This window comes from Mustelus asterias, chromosome 1 (genome assembly GCF_964213995.1).
Source record: "Mustelus asterias chromosome 1, sMusAst1.hap1.1, whole genome shotgun sequence".
Taxonomy (NCBI): domain Eukaryota; kingdom Metazoa; phylum Chordata; class Chondrichthyes; order Carcharhiniformes; family Triakidae; genus Mustelus; species Mustelus asterias.
The window spans coordinates 46432394-46450881 of NC_135801.1; positions in this window are offsets into that span (position 1 = coordinate 46432394).

Consider the following 18488-nt stretch of genomic DNA (forward strand, 5'->3'; position numbering starts at 1 on the left):
CCACCCCGGACTTTGGTTCCGACTGCCACCCCGGACCTTGGTTCCGACCGCCACACCGGACGTTGGTTCCGACCACCACCCCGGACGTTGGTTCCGACCGCCACCCCGGACGTTGGTTCCGACCGCCACCCCGGACGTTGGTTCCGACCGCCACCCCGGAACTTGGTTCCGACTGCCACCCGGAACTTGGTTCAGACCACCACCTCGGATCTTGGTTCCGACCGCCACCCGGGATCTTGGTTCCGACCGCCACCCGGGACCTTGGTTCCGACCGCCACCCCGGACCTTGGTTGTTACCGCCACACTGGACCTTGGGTCCGACCGCCATCCCGGACCTTGGTTCCGACCGCCGCCCCGGACCTTGGTTCCGACCGCCACCCCGGACCTTGGTTCCGACCGCCACCCCGGACCTTGGTTCCGACCGCCACCCCGGACCTTGGTTCCGACCGCCACCCCGGACCTTGGTTCCGACCGCCACCCCGGACCTTGGTTCCGACCGCCACCCCGGACCTTGGTTCCGACCGCCACTCCAGACCTTATTTCCCACTGCTACACTGGACCTTTATTCGGACCGCCTGCCCGGACCTTGGTTCCCACCGCCATCCCGGACCTTGGTTCCGAACGCCACCCCGGACCTTGGTTCCGAATGCCACTCTGGACCTTGGTTCCGACCGCCACCCCGGACCTTGGTTCCGACCTGCACCCTGGACCTTGGTTCCGACCGGCACCCAGACGTTGGTTCCGACCGCCACCCCGGACCTTGGTTCCGACCGCCACCCCGGACCTTGGATCCGACCGCCACCCAGGACCTTGGTTCCGACCGCCACCCCGGACCTTGGTTCCGACCGCTTCACTGGACCTTTATTCCGACCGCCAGCCCGGACTATGCTTCCAACCGCCACCCCGGACGTTGGTTCGGACCGCCACCCCGGACGTTGGTTCGGACCGCCACCTCCGACCTTGGTTCTGACCGCCACCCCGGACCTTGGTTCCGACTGCCACCCTGGGCGTTGGTTCCGACCGCCACCCCGGACGTTGTTTCCGACCGCTACCCTGGATGTTGGTTCCGACCGCCACCCCGGACGTTGGTTCCGACCGCCAACCCGGAACTTGGTTCCGACCGCCAGGCCGGAACTTGGTTCAGACCAGCACCCCGGACCTTGGTTCCGAACGCTACCTCGGACCTTGGTTCCGACCGCCTCCCGGACCTTGGTTCCGACCGACACCCCGGAACTTGGTTCCGACCGCCACCCGGAACTTGGTTCAGACCACCACCCCGGACCTTGGTTCCGCCCGCCACCCCGGGCTTTGTGTCCGACCGCCATCCCGGGCTATGGTTCCGACCGCCACCCCGGAACTTCTTTCCGACCGCCACCCCGGACCTTGGTTCCGACCGCCACCCCGGACCTTGGTTCCGACCGCCACCCAGGACCTTGGTTCCGACCGCCACCCCGGACCTTGGTTCCGACCGCCACTCCAGACCTTTATTCGGACCGCCACCCCGGACCGTGGTTCCGACCGCCACCCCGGACATTGGTTCAGACCGCCACCCCGGAAGTTGGTTCCGACTGCTGCACTGGACGTTTATTCCGCCCGTCAGCCCGGACCTTGGTTCCGAACGCCACCCCGGACCTTTGTTCCGAATGCCACCCTGGACCTTGGTTCCGACCGCCACCCCGGACCTTGGTTACGACCGGCACCCTGGACCTTGGTTCCGACCGCCACCCGGACGTTGGTTCCGACCGCCACCCCGGACGTTGGTTCCGACCACCACCCCGGACCTTGTTCCCGACCGCCACCCCGGACCTTGGATCCGACCGCCACCCCGGACCTTGGTTCCGACCGCCACCCCGGACCTTGGTTCCGACCGCCACCCCGGACCCAGGGTCCGACCGCCTCCCCGGACGTTGGTTCCGAACGCCACCCCGTACCTTGGTTCCGACCGCCACCCCGGAACTTGGGTTCGACCGCCAAGCCGGAACTTGGTTCAGGCCGCCACCCCGGACCATTGTTCCGAACGCCACCCCGGACCTTGGTTGTTACCGCCACACTGGGCCTTGGGTCCGACCACCACCCCGGACCTTGGTTCCGACCGCCACCCCGGACATTGGTTCCGACCGCCACCCCGGACCTTGGTTCCGACCGCCACCCCCGACCATGGTTCCGACCGCCACCCCGGACCTTGGTTCCGACCGCCACCCCGAACCTTGGTTCCGACCGCCACCCCGGACCTTGGTTCCGACCGCCACCCCGGACCTTGGTTCCGACCGCGACATTGGACCTTTATTCCGTCCACCACCCCGGACGTTGGTTCCGACCGCCACCCCGGACGTTGGTTCCGACCGCCACCCCGGACCTTGGTTCCGACCGCCACCCCGGACCTTGGTTCCGACCGCGACATTGGACCTTTATTCCGACCGCCACCCCGGACGTTGGTTCCGACCGCCACCCCGGACCTTGGTTCCGACCGCCACCCCGGACATTGGTTCCGACCGCCACCCCGGACCTTAGTTCCGACCGCCACCCCGGACATTGGTTCCGACCGCCACCCCGGACCTTAGTTCCGACCGCCACCCTGGACCTTGGTTCCGACTGCTACACTGGACGTTTATTCCGACCGTCAGTCAGCCCGGAACTTGGTTCAGACCGCCACCCCGGACATTGGTTCCGACTGCTACACTCGACGTTTATTCCGCCCGTCAGCCCGGAGCTTGGTTCCGAACGCCACCCCGGACCTTGGCTCCGAATGCCACCCTGGACCTTGGTTCCGACCGCCACCCCGGACCTTGGTTCCGACCGCCACCCAGGACCTTGGTTCCGACCGCCACCCCGGACCTTGGTTCTGACCGCTTCACTGGACCTTTATTCCGACCGCCAGCCCGGACGTTGGTTTGGACCGCCACCCCGGACGTTGGTTTGGACCGGCACCCCGGACCTTTGTTCGGACCGCCACCCCGGACATTGGTTCCGACCGCCACCCCGGACCTTGGTTCTGACCGCCACCCCGGACCTTGGTTCCGACTGCGACACTGGACGTTTATTCCGCCCGTCAGCCCGGAACTTGGTTCCGAACGCCACCTCGGACTTTGGTTCCGAACGCCACCCCAGAACTTGGTTCCGACCGCCACCCCGGACTTTGGTTCCTCCTGCCACCCCAGACGTTGGTTCCGACCGCCACCCCGGACGTTGTTTCCGACCGCCACCCTGGATGTTGGTTCCGACCGCCACCCTGGACGTTGGTTCCGGCCACCAACCGGGAACTTGGTTCCGACCGCCAAGCCGGAACTTGGTTCAGACCACCACCCCGGACCTTGGTTCCGAACGCTACCTCGGACCTTGGTTCCGACCGCCACCCAGACCTTGGTTCCGACCGCCAGCCCGGACCTTTGTTGTTACCGCCACCCCGGAACTTGGTTCCGACCGCCAAGCCGGAAGTTGGTTCAGACCACCACCCCGGATCTTGGTTCCGAACGCCACCCCGGACCTTGGTTCCTACCGCCACCTGGACCTTGGGTCCGTCCGCCACCCTGGACCTTGGGTCCGACCGCCACCCTGGTTCCGACCGCCATCCCGGACCTTAGTTCCGAACGCCAGACCGGACGTTGGTTCCGACCGCCACCCCAGACCTTGCTTCCGACCGCCACCCCGGACCTTGGTTCCGACCGCCACCCCGGACCTTGGTTCCGACCGCCACCCCGGACCTTGGTTCCGACCGCCACCCCGGACCTTGGTTCCGACCGCCACCCCGGACCTTGGTTCCGACCGCCACTCCAGACCTTTATTCGGACCGCCACCCCGGACCGTGGTTCCGACCGCCACCCCGGACATTGGTTCAGACCGCCACCCCGGAAGTTGGTTCCGACTGCTGCACTGGACGTTTATTCCGCCCGTCAGCCCGGACCTTGGTTCCGAACGCCACCCCGGACCTTTGTTCCGAATGCCACCCTGGACCTTGGTTCCGACCGCCACCCCGGACCTTGGTTACGACCGGCACCCTGGACCTTGGTTCCGACCGCCACCCGGACGTTGGTTCCGACCGCCACCCCGGACGTTGGTTCCGACCACCACCCCGGACCTTGTTCCCGACCGCCACCCCGGACCTTGGATCCGACCGCCACCCCGGACCTTGGTTCCGACCGCCACCCCGGACCTTGGTTCCGACCGCCACCCCGGACCCAGGGTCCGACCGCCTCCCCGGACGTTGGTTCCGAACGCCACCCCGTACCTTGGTTCCGACCGCCACCCCGGAACTTGGGTTCGACCGCCAAGCCGGAACTTGGTTCAGGCCGCCACCCCGGACCATTGTTCCGAACGCCACCCCGGACCTTGGTTGTTACCGCCACACTGGGCCTTGGGTCCGACCACCACCCCGGACCTTGGTTCCGACCGCCACCCCGGACATTGGTTCCGACCGCCACCCCGGACCTTGGTTCCGACCGCCACCCCCGACCATGGTTCCGACCGCCACCCCGGACCTTGGTTCCGACCGCCACCCCGGACCTTGGTTCCGACCGCCACCCCGGACCTTGGTTCCGACCGCCACCCCGGACCTTGGTTCCGACCGCGACATTGGACCTTTATTCCGTCCACCACCCCGGACGTTGGTTCCGACCGCCACCCCGGACGTTGGTTCCGACCGCCACCCCGGACCTTGGTTCCGACCGCCACCCCGGACCTTGGTTCCGACCGCGACATTGGACCTTTATTCCGACCGCCACCCCGGACGTTGGTTCCGACCGCCACCCCGGACCTTGGTTCCGACCGCCACCCCGGACATTGGTTCCGACCGCCACCCCGGACCTTAGTTCCGACCGCCACCCCGGACATTGGTTCCGACCGCCACCCCGGACCTTAGTTCCGACCGCCACCCTGGACCTTGGTTCCGACTGCTACACTGGACGTTTATTCCGACCGTCAGTCAGCCCGGAACTTGGTTCAGACCGCCACCCCGGACATTGGTTCCGACTGCTACACTCGACGTTTATTCCGCCCGTCAGCCCGGAGCTTGGTTCCGAACGCCACCCCGGACCTTGGCTCCGAATGCCACCCTGGACCTTGGTTCCGACCGCCACCCCGGACCTTGGTTCCGACCGCCACCCAGGACCTTGGTTCCGACCGCCACCCCGGACCTTGGTTCTGACCGCTTCACTGGACCTTTATTCCGACCGCCAGCCCGGACGTTGGTTTGGACCGCCACCCCGGACGTTGGTTTGGACCGGCACCCCGGACCTTTGTTCGGACCGCCACCCCGGACATTGGTTCCGACCGCCACCCCGGACCTTGGTTCTGACCGCCACCCCGGACCTTGGTTCCGACTGCGACACTGGACGTTTATTCCGCCCGTCAGCCCGGAACTTGGTTCCGAACGCCACCTCGGACTTTGGTTCCGAACGCCACCCCAGAACTTGGTTCCGACCGCCACCCCGGACTTTGGTTCCTCCTGCCACCCCAGACGTTGGTTCCGACCGCCACCCCGGACGTTGTTTCCGACCGCCACCCTGGATGTTGGTTCCGACCGCCACCCTGGACGTTGGTTCCGGCCACCAACCGGGAACTTGGTTCCGACCGCCAAGCCGGAACTTGGTTCAGACCACCACCCCGGACCTTGGTTCCGAACGCTACCTCGGACCTTGGTTCCGACCGCCACCCAGACCTTGGTTCCGACCGCCAGCCCGGACCTTTGTTGTTACCGCCACCCCGGAACTTGGTTCCGACCGCCAAGCCGGAAGTTGGTTCAGACCACCACCCCGGATCTTGGTTCCGAACGCCACCCCGGACCTTGGTTCCTACCGCCACCTGGACCTTGGGTCCGTCCGCCACCCTGGACCTTGGGTCCGACCGCCACCCTGGTTCCGACCGCCATCCCGGACCTTAGTTCCGAACGCCAGACCGGACGTTGGTTCCGACCGCCACCCCAGACCTTGCTTCCGACCGCCACCCCGGACCTTGGTTCCGACCGCCACCCCGGACCTTGGTTCCGACCGCCACCCCGGACCTTGGTTCCGACCGCCACCCCGGACCTTGGTTCCGACCGCCACCCCGGACCTTGGTTCCGACCGCCACTCCAGACCTTTATTCGGACCGCCACCCCGGACCGTGGTTCCGACCGCCACCCCGGACATTGGTTCAGACCGCCACCCCGGAAGTTGGTTCCGACTGCTGCACTGGACGTTTATTCCGCCCGTCAGCCCGGACCTTGGTTCCGAACGCCACCCCGGACCTTTGTTCCGAATGCCACCCTGGACCTTGGTTCCGACCGCCACCCCGGACCTTGGTTACGACCGGCACCCTGGACCTTGGTTCCGACCGCCACCCGGACGTTGGTTCCGACCGCCACCCCGGACGTTGGTTCCGACCACCACCCCGGACCTTGTTCCCGACCGCCACCCCGGACCTTGGATCCGACCGCCACCCCGGACCTTGGTTCCGACCGCCACCCCGGACCTTGGTTCCGACCGCCACCCCGGACCCAGGGTCCGACCGCCTCCCCGGACGTTGGTTCCGAACGCCACCCCGTACCTTGGTTCCGACCGCCACCCCGGAACTTGGGTTCGACCGCCAAGCCGGAACTTGGTTCAGGCCGCCACCCCGGACCATTGTTCCGAACGCCACCCCGGACCTTGGTTGTTACCGCCACACTGGGCCTTGGGTCCGACCACCACCCCGGACCTTGGTTCCGACCGCCACCCCGGACATTGGTTCCGACCGCCACCCCGGACCTTGGTTCCGACCGCCACCCCCGACCATGGTTCCGACCGCCACCCCGGACCTTGGTTCCGACCGCCACCCCGGACCTTGGTTCCGACCGCCACCCCGGACCTTGGTTCCGACCGCCACCCCGGACCTTGGTTCCGACCGCGACATTGGACCTTTATTCCGTCCACCACCCCGGACGTTGGTTCCGACCGCCACCCCGGACGTTGGTTCCGACCGCCACCCCGGACCTTGGTTCCGACCGCCACCCCGGACCTTGGTTCCGACCGCGACATTGGACCTTTATTCCGACCGCCACCCCGGACGTTGGTTCCGACCGCCACCCCGGACCTTGGTTCCGACCGCCACCCCGGACATTGGTTCCGACCGCCACCCCGGACCTTAGTTCCGACCGCCACCCCGGACATTGGTTCCGACCGCCACCCCGGACCTTAGTTCCGACCGCCACCCTGGACCTTGGTTCCGACTGCTACACTGGACGTTTATTCCGACCGTCAGTCAGCCCGGAACTTGGTTCAGACCGCCACCCCGGACATTGGTTCCGACTGCTACACTCGACGTTTATTCCGCCCGTCAGCCCGGAGCTTGGTTCCGAACGCCACCCCGGACCTTGGCTCCGAATGCCACCCTGGACCTTGGTTCCGACCGCCACCCCGGACCTTGGTTCCGACCGCCACCCAGGACCTTGGTTCCGACCGCCACCCCGGACCTTGGTTCTGACCGCTTCACTGGACCTTTATTCCGACCGCCAGCCCGGACGTTGGTTTGGACCGCCACCCCGGACGTTGGTTTGGACCGGCACCCCGGACCTTTGTTCGGACCGCCACCCCGGACATTGGTTCCGACCGCCACCCCGGACCTTGGTTCTGACCGCCACCCCGGACCTTGGTTCCGACTGCGACACTGGACGTTTATTCCGCCCGTCAGCCCGGAACTTGGTTCCGAACGCCACCTCGGACTTTGGTTCCGAACGCCACCCCAGAACTTGGTTCCGACCGCCACCCCGGACTTTGGTTCCTCCTGCCACCCCAGACGTTGGTTCCGACCGCCACCCCGGACGTTGTTTCCGACCGCCACCCTGGATGTTGGTTCCGACCGCCACCCTGGACGTTGGTTCCGGCCACCAACCGGGAACTTGGTTCCGACCGCCAAGCCGGAACTTGGTTCAGACCACCACCCCGGACCTTGGTTCCGAACGCTACCTCGGACCTTGGTTCCGACCGCCACCCAGACCTTGGTTCCGACCGCCAGCCCGGACCTTTGTTGTTACCGCCACCCCGGAACTTGGTTCCGACCGCCAAGCCGGAAGTTGGTTCAGACCACCACCCCGGATCTTGGTTCCGAACGCCACCCCGGACCTTGGTTCCTACCGCCACCTGGACCTTGGGTCCGTCCGCCACCCTGGACCTTGGGTCCGACCGCCACCCTGGTTCCGACCGCCATCCCGGACCTTAGTTCCGAACGCCAGACCGGACGTTGGTTCCGACCGCCACCCCAGACCTTGCTTCCGACCGCCACGCCGGACCTTGGTTCCGACCGCCACCCCGGACCTTGGTTCCGACCGCCACCCCGGACCTTGGTTCCGACCGCCACCCCGGACCTTGGTTCCGACCGCCACCCCGGACCTTGGTTCCGACCGCCACTCCAGACCTTATTTCCCACTGCTACACTGGACTTTTATTCGGACCGCCAGCCCGGACCTTGGTGCCGACCGCCACCCCGGACATTGGTTCAGACCGCCACCCCGGACCTTGCTTCCGACTGCTACACTGGACGTTTATTCCGCCCGTCAGCCCGGACCTTGGTTCCGAACGCCACCCCGGACCTTTGTTCCGAATGCCACCCTGGACCTTGGTTCCGACCGCCACCCCGGACCTTGGTTCTGACCGCTTCACTGGACCTTTATTCCGACCGCCAGCCCGGACGTTGGTTCCGACCGCCACCCCGGACGTTGGTTCCGACCGCCACCCCGGACCTTGGTTCTGACCGCCACCCCGGACCTTGGTTCCGACTTCGACACTGGACGTTTATTCCGACCGTCAGCCCGGAACTTGGTTCCGAACGCCACCTCGGACTTTGGTTCCGAACGCCACCCCGGAACTTGGTTCCGACCGCCACCCCGGACTTTGGTTCCGACTGCCACCCCAGACGTTGGTTCCGACCGCCACCCCGGACGTTGTTTCCGACCGCCACCCTGGATGTTGGTTCCGACCGCCACCCCGGACGTTGGTTCCGACCGCCAACCGGGAACTTGGTTCCGACCGACACCCCGGAACTTGGTTCCGACCGCCACCCGGAACTTGGTTCAGACCACCACCCCGGACCTTGGTTCCGCCCGCCACCCCGGGCTTTGGGTCCGACCGCCATCCCGGGCTATGGTTCCGACCGCCACCCCGGAACTTCTTTCCGACTGCCACCCCGGACCTTGGTTCCGGCCGCCACCCCGGACCTTGGTTCCGACCGCCACCCAGGACCTTGGTTCCGACCGCCACCCCGGACCTTGGTTCTGACCGCTTCACTGGACCTTTATTCCGACCGCCACCCCGGACGTTGGTTCCGACCGCCACCCCGGACGTTGGTTCTGACCGCCACCCCGGACCTTGGTTCTGACCGCCACCCCGGACCTTGGTTCCGACTTCGACACTGGACGTTTATTCCGACCGTCAGCCCGGAACTTGGTACCGAACGCCACCTCGGACTTTGGTTCCGAACGCCACCCCGGAACTTGGTTCCGACCGCCACCCCGGACTTTGGTTCCGACTGCCACCCCAGACGTTGGTTCCGACCGCCACCCCGGACGTTGTTTCCGACCGCCACCCTGGATGTTGGTTCCGACCGCCACCCCGGACGTTGGTTCCGACCGCCACCCTGGATGTTGGTTCCGACCGCCACCCCGGAACTTGGTTCCGACCGCCAAGCCGGAACTTGGTTCAGACCACCACCCCGGACCTTGGTTCCGAACGCTACCTCGGACCTTGGTTCGGACCGCCACCCAGACCTTGGTTCCGACCGCCAGCCCGGACCTTTGTTGTTACCGCCACCCCGGAACTTGGTTCCGACCGCCAAGCCGGAAGTTGGTTCAGACCACCACCCCGGATCTTGGTTCCGAACGCCACCCCGGACCTTGGTTCCGACCGCCACCCCGGACCTTGGTTCCGACCGCCACCCCGGACCTTGGTTCCGACCGCCACCCCGGGCCATGTTTCCGACCGCCACCCCGGACTTTGGTTCCGAACGCCACCCCGGACTTTGGTTCCGACTGCCACCCCGGACCTTGGTTCCGACCGCCACACCGGACGTTGGTTCCGACCACCACCCCGGACGTTGGTTCCGACCGCCACCCCGGACGTTGGTTCCGACCGCCACCCCGGACGTTGGTTCCGACCGCCACCCCGGAACTTGGTTCCGACTGCCACCCGGAACTTGGTTCAGACCACCACCTCGGATCTTGGTTCCGACCGCCACCCGGGATCTTGGTTCCGACCGCCACCCGGGACCTTGGTTCCGACCGCCACCCCGGACCTTGGTTGTTACCGCCACACTGGACCTTGGGTCCGACCGCCATCCCGGACCTTGGTTCCGACCGCCGCCCCGGACCTTGGTTCCGACCGCCACCCCGGACCTTGGTTCCGACCGCCACCCCGGACCTTGGTTCCGACCGCCACCCCGGACCTTGGTTCCGACCGCCACCCCGGACCTTGGTTCCGACCGCCACCCCGGACCTTGGTTCCGACCGCCACCCCGGACCTTGGTTCCGACCGCCACTCCAGACCTTATTTCCCACTGCTACACTGGACCTTTATTCGGACCGCCTGCCCGGACCTTGGTTCCCACCGCCATCCCGGACCTTGGTTCCGAACGCCACCCCGGACCTTGGTTCCGAATGCCACTCTGGACCTTGGTTCCGACCGCCACCCCGGACCTTGGTTCCGACCTGCACCCTGGACCTTGGTTCCGACCGGCACCCAGACGTTGGTTCCGACCGCCACCCCGGACCTTGGTTCCGACCGCCACCCCGGACCTTGGATCCGACCGCCACCCAGGACCTTGGTTCCGACCGCCACCCCGGACCTTGGTTCCGACCGCTTCACTGGACCTTTATTCCGACCGCCAGCCCGGACTATGCTTCCAACCGCCACCCCGGACGTTGGTTCGGACCGCCACCCCGGACGTTGGTTCGGACCGCCACCTCCGACCTTGGTTCTGACCGCCACCCCGGACCTTGGTTCCGACTGCCACCCTGGGCGTTGGTTCCGACCGCCACCCCGGACGTTGTTTCCGACCGCTACCCTGGATGTTGGTTCCGACCGCCACCCCGGACGTTGGTTCCGACCGCCAACCCGGAACTTGGTTCCGACCGCCAGGCCGGAACTTGGTTCAGACCAGCACCCCGGACCTTGGTTCCGAACGCTACCTCGGACCTTGGTTCCGACCGCCTCCCGGACCTTGGTTCCGACCGACACCCCGGAACTTGGTTCCGACCGCCACCCGGAACTTGGTTCAGACCACCACCCCGGACCTTGGTTCCGCCCGCCACCCCGGGCTTTGTGTCCGACCGCCATCCCGGGCTATGGTTCCGACCGCCACCCCGGAACTTCTTTCCGACCGCCACCCCGGACCTTGGTTCCGACCGCCACCCCGGACCTTGGTTCCGACCGCCACCCAGGACCTTGGTTCCGACCGCCACCCCGGACCTTGGTTCCGACCGCCACTCCAGACCTTTATTCGGACCGCCACCCCGGACCGTGGTTCCGACCGCCACCCCGGACATTGGTTCAGACCGCCACCCCGGAAGTTGGTTCCGACTGCTGCACTGGACGTTTATTCCGCCCGTCAGCCCGGACCTTGGTTCCGAACGCCACCCCGGACCTTTGTTCCGAATGCCACCCTGGACCTTGGTTCCGACCGCCACCCCGGACCTTGGTTACGACCGGCACCCTGGACCTTGGTTCCGACCGCCACCCGGACGTTGGTTCCGACCGCCACCCCGGACGTTGGTTCCGACCACCACCCCGGACCTTGTTCCCGACCGCCACCCCGGACCTTGGATCCGACCGCCACCCCGGACCTTGGTTCCGACCGCCACCCCGGACCTTGGTTCCGACCGCCACCCCGGACCCAGGGTCCGACCGCCTCCCCGGACGTTGGTTCCGAACGCCACCCCGTACCTTGGTTCCGACCGCCACCCCGGAACTTGGGTTCGACCGCCAAGCCGGAACTTGGTTCAGGCCGCCACCCCGGACCATTGTTCCGAACGCCACCCCGGACCTTGGTTGTTACCGCCACACTGGGCCTTGGGTCCGACCACCACCCCGGACCTTGGTTCCGACCGCCACCCCGGACATTGGTTCCGACCGCCACCCCGGACCTTGGTTCCGACCGCCACCCCCGACCATGGTTCCGACCGCCACCCCGGACCTTGGTTCCGACCGCCACCCCGAACCTTGGTTCCGACCGCCACCCCGGACCTTGGTTCCGACCGCCACCCCGGACCTTGGTTCCGACCGCGACATTGGACCTTTATTCCGTCCACCACCCCGGACGTTGGTTCCGACCGCCACCCCGGACGTTGGTTCCGACCGCCACCCCGGACCTTGGTTCCGACCGCCACCCCGGACCTTGGTTCCGACCGCGACATTGGACCTTTATTCCGACCGCCACCCCGGACGTTGGTTCCGACCGCCACCCCGGACCTTGGTTCCGACCGCCACCCCGGACATTGGTTCCGACCGCCACCCCGGACCTTAGTTCCGACCGCCACCCCGGACATTGGTTCCGACCGCCACCCCGGACCTTAGTTCCGACCGCCACCCTGGACCTTGGTTCCGACTGCTACACTGGACGTTTATTCCGACCGTCAGTCAGCCCGGAACTTGGTTCAGACCGCCACCCCGGACATTGGTTCCGACTGCTACACTCGACGTTTATTCCGCCCGTCAGCCCGGAGCTTGGTTCCGAACGCCACCCCGGACCTTGGCTCCGAATGCCACCCTGGACCTTGGTTCCGACCGCCACCCCGGACCTTGGTTCCGACCGCCACCCAGGACCTTGGTTCCGACCGCCACCCCGGACCTTGGTTCTGACCGCTTCACTGGACCTTTATTCCGACCGCCAGCCCGGACGTTGGTTTGGACCGCCACCCCGGACGTTGGTTTGGACCGGCACCCCGGACCTTTGTTCGGACCGCCACCCCGGACATTGGTTCCGACCGCCACCCCGGACCTTGGTTCTGACCGCCACCCCGGACCTTGGTTCCGACTGCGACACTGGACGTTTATTCCGCCCGTCAGCCCGGAACTTGGTTCCGAACGCCACCTCGGACTTTGGTTCCGAACGCCACCCCAGAACTTGGTTCCGACCGCCACCCCGGACTTTGGTTCCTCCTGCCACCCCAGACGTTGGTTCCGACCGCCACCCCGGACGTTGTTTCCGACCGCCACCCTGGATGTTGGTTCCGACCGCCACCCTGGACGTTGGTTCCGGCCACCAACCGGGAACTTGGTTCCGACCGCCAAGCCGGAACTTGGTTCAGACCACCACCCCGGACCTTGGTTCCGAACGCTACCTCGGACCTTGGTTCCGACCGCCACCCAGACCTTGGTTCCGACCGCCAGCCCGGACCTTTGTTGTTACCGCCACCCCGGAACTTGGTTCCGACCGCCAAGCCGGAAGTTGGTTCAGACCACCACCCCGGATCTTGGTTCCGAACGCCACCCCGGACCTTGGTTCCTACCGCCACCTGGACCTTGGGTCCGTCCGCCACCCTGGACCTTGGGTCCGACCGCCACCCTGGTTCCGACCGCCATCCCGGACCTTAGTTCCGAACGCCAGACCGGACGTTGGTTCCGACCGCCACCCCAGACCTTGCTTCCGACCGCCACGCCGGACCTTGGTTCCGACCGCCACCCCGGACCTTGGTTCCGACCGCCACCCCGGACCTTGGTTCCGACCGCCACCCCGGACCTTGGTTCCGACCGCCACCCCGGACCTTGGTTCCGACCGCCACTCCAGACCTTATTTCCCACTGCTACACTGGACTTTTATTCGGACCGCCAGCCCGGACCTTGGTGCCGACCGCCACCCCGGACATTGGTTCAGACCGCCACCCCGGACCTTGCTTCCGACTGCTACACTGGACGTTTATTCCGCCCGTCAGCCCGGACCTTGGTTCCGAACGCCACCCCGGACCTTTGTTCCGAATGCCACCCTGGACCTTGGTTCCGACCGCCACCCCGGACCTTGGTTCTGACCGCTTCACTGGACCTTTATTCCGACCGCCAGCCCGGACGTTGGTTCCGACCGCCACCCCGGACGTTGGTTCCGACCGCCACCCCGGACCTTGGTTCTGACCGCCACCCCGGACCTTGGTTCCGACTTCGACACTGGACGTTTATTCCGACCGTCAGCCCGGAACTTGGTTCCGAACGCCACCTCGGACTTTGGTTCCGAACGCCACCCCGGAACTTGGTTCCGACCGCCACCCCGGACTTTGGTTCCGACTGCCACCCCAGACGTTGGTTCCGACCGCCACCCCGGACGTTGTTTCCGACCGCCACCCTGGATGTTGGTTCCGACCGCCACCCCGGACGTTGGTTCCGACCGCCAACCGGGAACTTGGTTCCGACCGCCAAGCCGGAACTTGGTTCAGACCACCACCCCGGACCTTGGTTCCGAACGCTACCTCGGACCTTGGTTCGGACCGCCACCCAGACCTTGGTTCCGACCGCCAGCCCGGACCTTTGTTGTTACCGCCACCCCGGAACTTGGTTCCGACCGCCAAGCCGGAAGTTGGTTCAGACCACCACCCCGGATCTTGGTTCCGAACGCCACCCCGGACCTTGGTTCCGACCGCCACCCCGGACCTTGGTTCCGACCGCCACCCCGGACTTTGGTTCCGACTGCCACCCCGGACCTTGGTTCCGCCCGCCACACCGGGCCTTAGGTCCGACCGCCACCCCGGGCCATGTTTCCGACCGCCACCCCGGACTTTGGTTCCGAACGCCACCCCGGACCTTGGTTCCGACCGCCACCCCGGACCTTGGTTCCGACCGCCACCCCGGACCTTGGTTCCGACCGCCACCCCGGACCTTGGTTCCGACCGCCACTCCAGACCTTATTTCCCACTGCTACACTGGACCTTTATTCGGACCGCCAGCCCGGACCTTGGTTCCGACCGCCACCGCGGACATTGGTTCAGACCGCCACCCCGGACCTTGGTTCCGACTGCTACACTGGACGTTTATTCCACCCGTCAGCCCGGACCTTGGTTCCGACTGCCACCCCGGACCTTGGTTCCGACCGCCACACCGGACGTTGGTTCCGACCACCACCCCGGACGTTGGTTCCGACCGCCACCCCGGACGTTGGTTCCGACCGCCACCCCGGAACTTGGTTCCGACTGCCACCCGGAACTTGGTTCAGACCACCACCTCGGATCTTGGTTCCGACCGCCACCCGGGATCTTGGTTCCGGCCGCCACCCGGGACCTTGGTTCCGACCGCCACCCCGGACCTTGGTTGTTACCGCCACACTGGACCTTGGGTCCGACCGCCATCCCGGACCTTGGTTCCGACCGCCGCCCCGGACCTTGGTTCCGACCGCCACCCCGGACCTTGGTTCCGACCGCCACCCCGGACCTTGGTTCCGACCGCCACCCCGGACCTTGGTTCCGACCGCCACCCCGGACCTTGGTTCCGACCGCCACTCCAGACCTTATTTCCCACTGCTACACTGGACCTTTATTCGGACCGCCAGCCCGGACCTTGGTTCCGACCGCCACCGCGGACATTGGTTCAGACCGCCACCCCGGACCTTGGTTCCGACTGCTACACTGGACGTTTATTCCACCCGTCAGCCCGGACCTTGGTTCCGAACGCCACCCCGGACCTTGGTTCCGAATGCCACTCTGGACCTTGGTTCCGACCGCCACCCCGGACCTTGGTTCCGACCTGCACCCTGGCCCTTGGTTCCGACCGGCACCCGGACGTTGGTTCCGACCGCCACCCCGGACCTTGGTTCCGACCGCCACCCCGGACCTTGGATCCGACCGCCACCCAGGACCTTGGTTCCGACCGCCACACAGGACCTTGGTTCCGACCGCTTCACTGGACCTTTATTCCGACCGCCAGCCCGGACTATGCTTCCAACCGCCACCCCGGACGTTGGTTCGGACCGCCACCCCGGACGTTGGTTCGGACCGCCACCTCCGACCTTGGTTCTGACCGCCACCCCGGACCTTGGTTCCGACTTCGACACTGGACGTTTATTCCGACCGTCAGCCCGGAACTTGGTTCCGAACGCCACCTCGGACTTTGGTTCCGAACGCCACCCCGGAACTTGGTTCCGACCGCCACCCCGGACTTTGGTTCCGACTGCCACCCCAGACGTTGGTTCCGACCGCCACCCCGGACGTTGTTTCCGACCGCCACCCTGGATGTTGGTTCCGACCGCCACCCCGGACGTTGGTTCCGACCGCCAACCGGGAACTTGGTTCCGACCGCCAAGCCGGAACTTGGTTCAGACCACCACCCCGGACCTTGGTTCCGAACGCTACCTCGGACCTTGGTTCGGACCGCCACCCAGACCTTGGTTCCGACCGCCAGCCCAGACCTTTGTTGTTACCGCCACCCCGGAACTTGGTTCCGACCGCCAAGCCGGAAGTTGGTTCAGACCACCACCCCGGATCTTGGTTCCGACCGCCACCCCGGACCTTCGTTCCGACCGGCACCCTGGACCTTGGTTCCGACCGGCACCCGGACCTTGGTTCCGACCGCCACCCCGGACCTTGGATCCGACCGCCACCCAGGACTTTGGTTCCGACCGCCACCCCGGACCTTGGTTCCGACCGCTTCACTGGACCTTCATTCCGACCGCCAGCCCGGACTATGCTTCCAACCGCCACCCCGGACGTTGGTTCGGACCGCCACCCCGGACGTTGGTTCGGACCGCCACCTCCGACCTTGGTTCCGACCGCCACCCTGGACGTTCGTTCCGACCGCCACCCCGGACGTTGTTTCCGACCGCTACCCCGGACGTTGTTTCCGACCGCTACCCTGGATGTTGGTTCCGACCGCCACCCCGGACGTTGGTTCGGACCGCCACCTCCGACCTTGGTTCTGACCGCCACCCCGGACCTTGGTTCCGACTGCCACCCTGGGCGTTGGTTCCGACCGCCACCCCGGACGTTGTTTCCGACCGCTACCCTGGATGTTGGTTCCGACCGCCACCCCGGACGTTGGTTCCGACCGCCAACCCGGAACTTGGTTCCGACCGCCAGGCCGGAACTTGGTTCAGACCAGCACCCCGGACCTTGGTTCTGAACGCTACCTCGGACCTTGGTTCCGACCGCCACCCGGACCTTGGTTCCGACCGACACCCCGGAACTTGGTTCCGACCGCCACCCGGAACTTGGTTCAGACCACCACCCCGGACCTTGGTTCCGCCCGCCACCCCGGGCTTTGGGTCCGACCGCCATCCCGGGCTATGGTTCCGACCGCCACCCCGGAACTTCTTTCCGACTGCCACCCCGGACCTTGGTTCCGGCCGCCACCCCGGACCTTGGTTCCGACCGCCACCCAGGACCTTGGTTCCGACCGCCACCCCGGACCTTGGTTCTGACCGCTTCACTGGACCTTTATTCCGACCGCCACCCCGGACGTTGGTTCCGACCGCCACCCCGGACGTTGGTTCTGACCGCCACCCCGGACCTTGGTTCTGACCGCCACCCCGGACCTTGGTTCCGACTTCGACACTGGACGTTTATTCCGACCGTCAGCCCGGAACTTGGTACCGAACGCCACCTCGGACTTTGGTTCCGAACGCCACCCCGGAACTTGGTTCCGACCGCCACCCCGGACTTTGGTTCCGACTGCCACCCCAGACGTTGGTTCCGACCGCCACCCCGGACGTTGTTTCCGACCGCCACCCTGGATGTTGGTTCCGACCGCCACCCCGGACGTTGGTTCCGACCGCCACCCTGGATGTTGGTTCCGACCGCCAAGCCGGAACTTGGTTCAGACCACCACCCCGGACCTTGGTTCCGAACGCTACCTCGGACCTTGGTTCGGACCGCCACCCAGACCTTGGTTCCGACCGCCAGCCCGGACCTTTGTTGTTACCGCCACCCCGGAACTTGGTTCCGACCGCCAAGCCGGAAGTTGGTTCAGACCACCACCCCGGATCTTGGTTCCGAACGCCACCCCGGACCTTGGTTCCGACCGCCACCCCGGACCTTGGTTCCGACCGCCACCCCGGACCTTGGTTCCGACCGCCACCCCGGGCCATGTTTCCGACCGCCACCCCGGACTTTGGTTCCGAACGCCACCCCGGACTTTGGTTCCGACTGCCACCCCGGACCTTGGTTCCGACCGCCACACCGGACGTTGGTTCCGACCACCACCCCGGACGTTGGTTCCGACCGCCACCCCGGACGTTGGTTCCGACCGCCACCCCGGACGTTGGTTCCGACCGCCACCCCGGAACTTGGTTCCGACTGCCACCCGGAACTTGGTTCAGACCACCACCTCGGATCTTGGTTCCGACCGCCACCCGGGATCTTGGTTCCGACCGCCACCCGGGACCTTGGTTCCGACCGCCACCCCGGACCTTGGTTGTTACCGCCACACTGGACCTTGGGTCCGACCGCCATCCCGGACCTTGGTTCCGACCGCCGCCCCGGACCTTGGTTCCGACCGCCACCCCGGACCTTGGTTCCGACCGCCACCCCGGACCTTGGTTCCGACCGCCACCCCGGACCTTGGTTCCGACCGCCACCC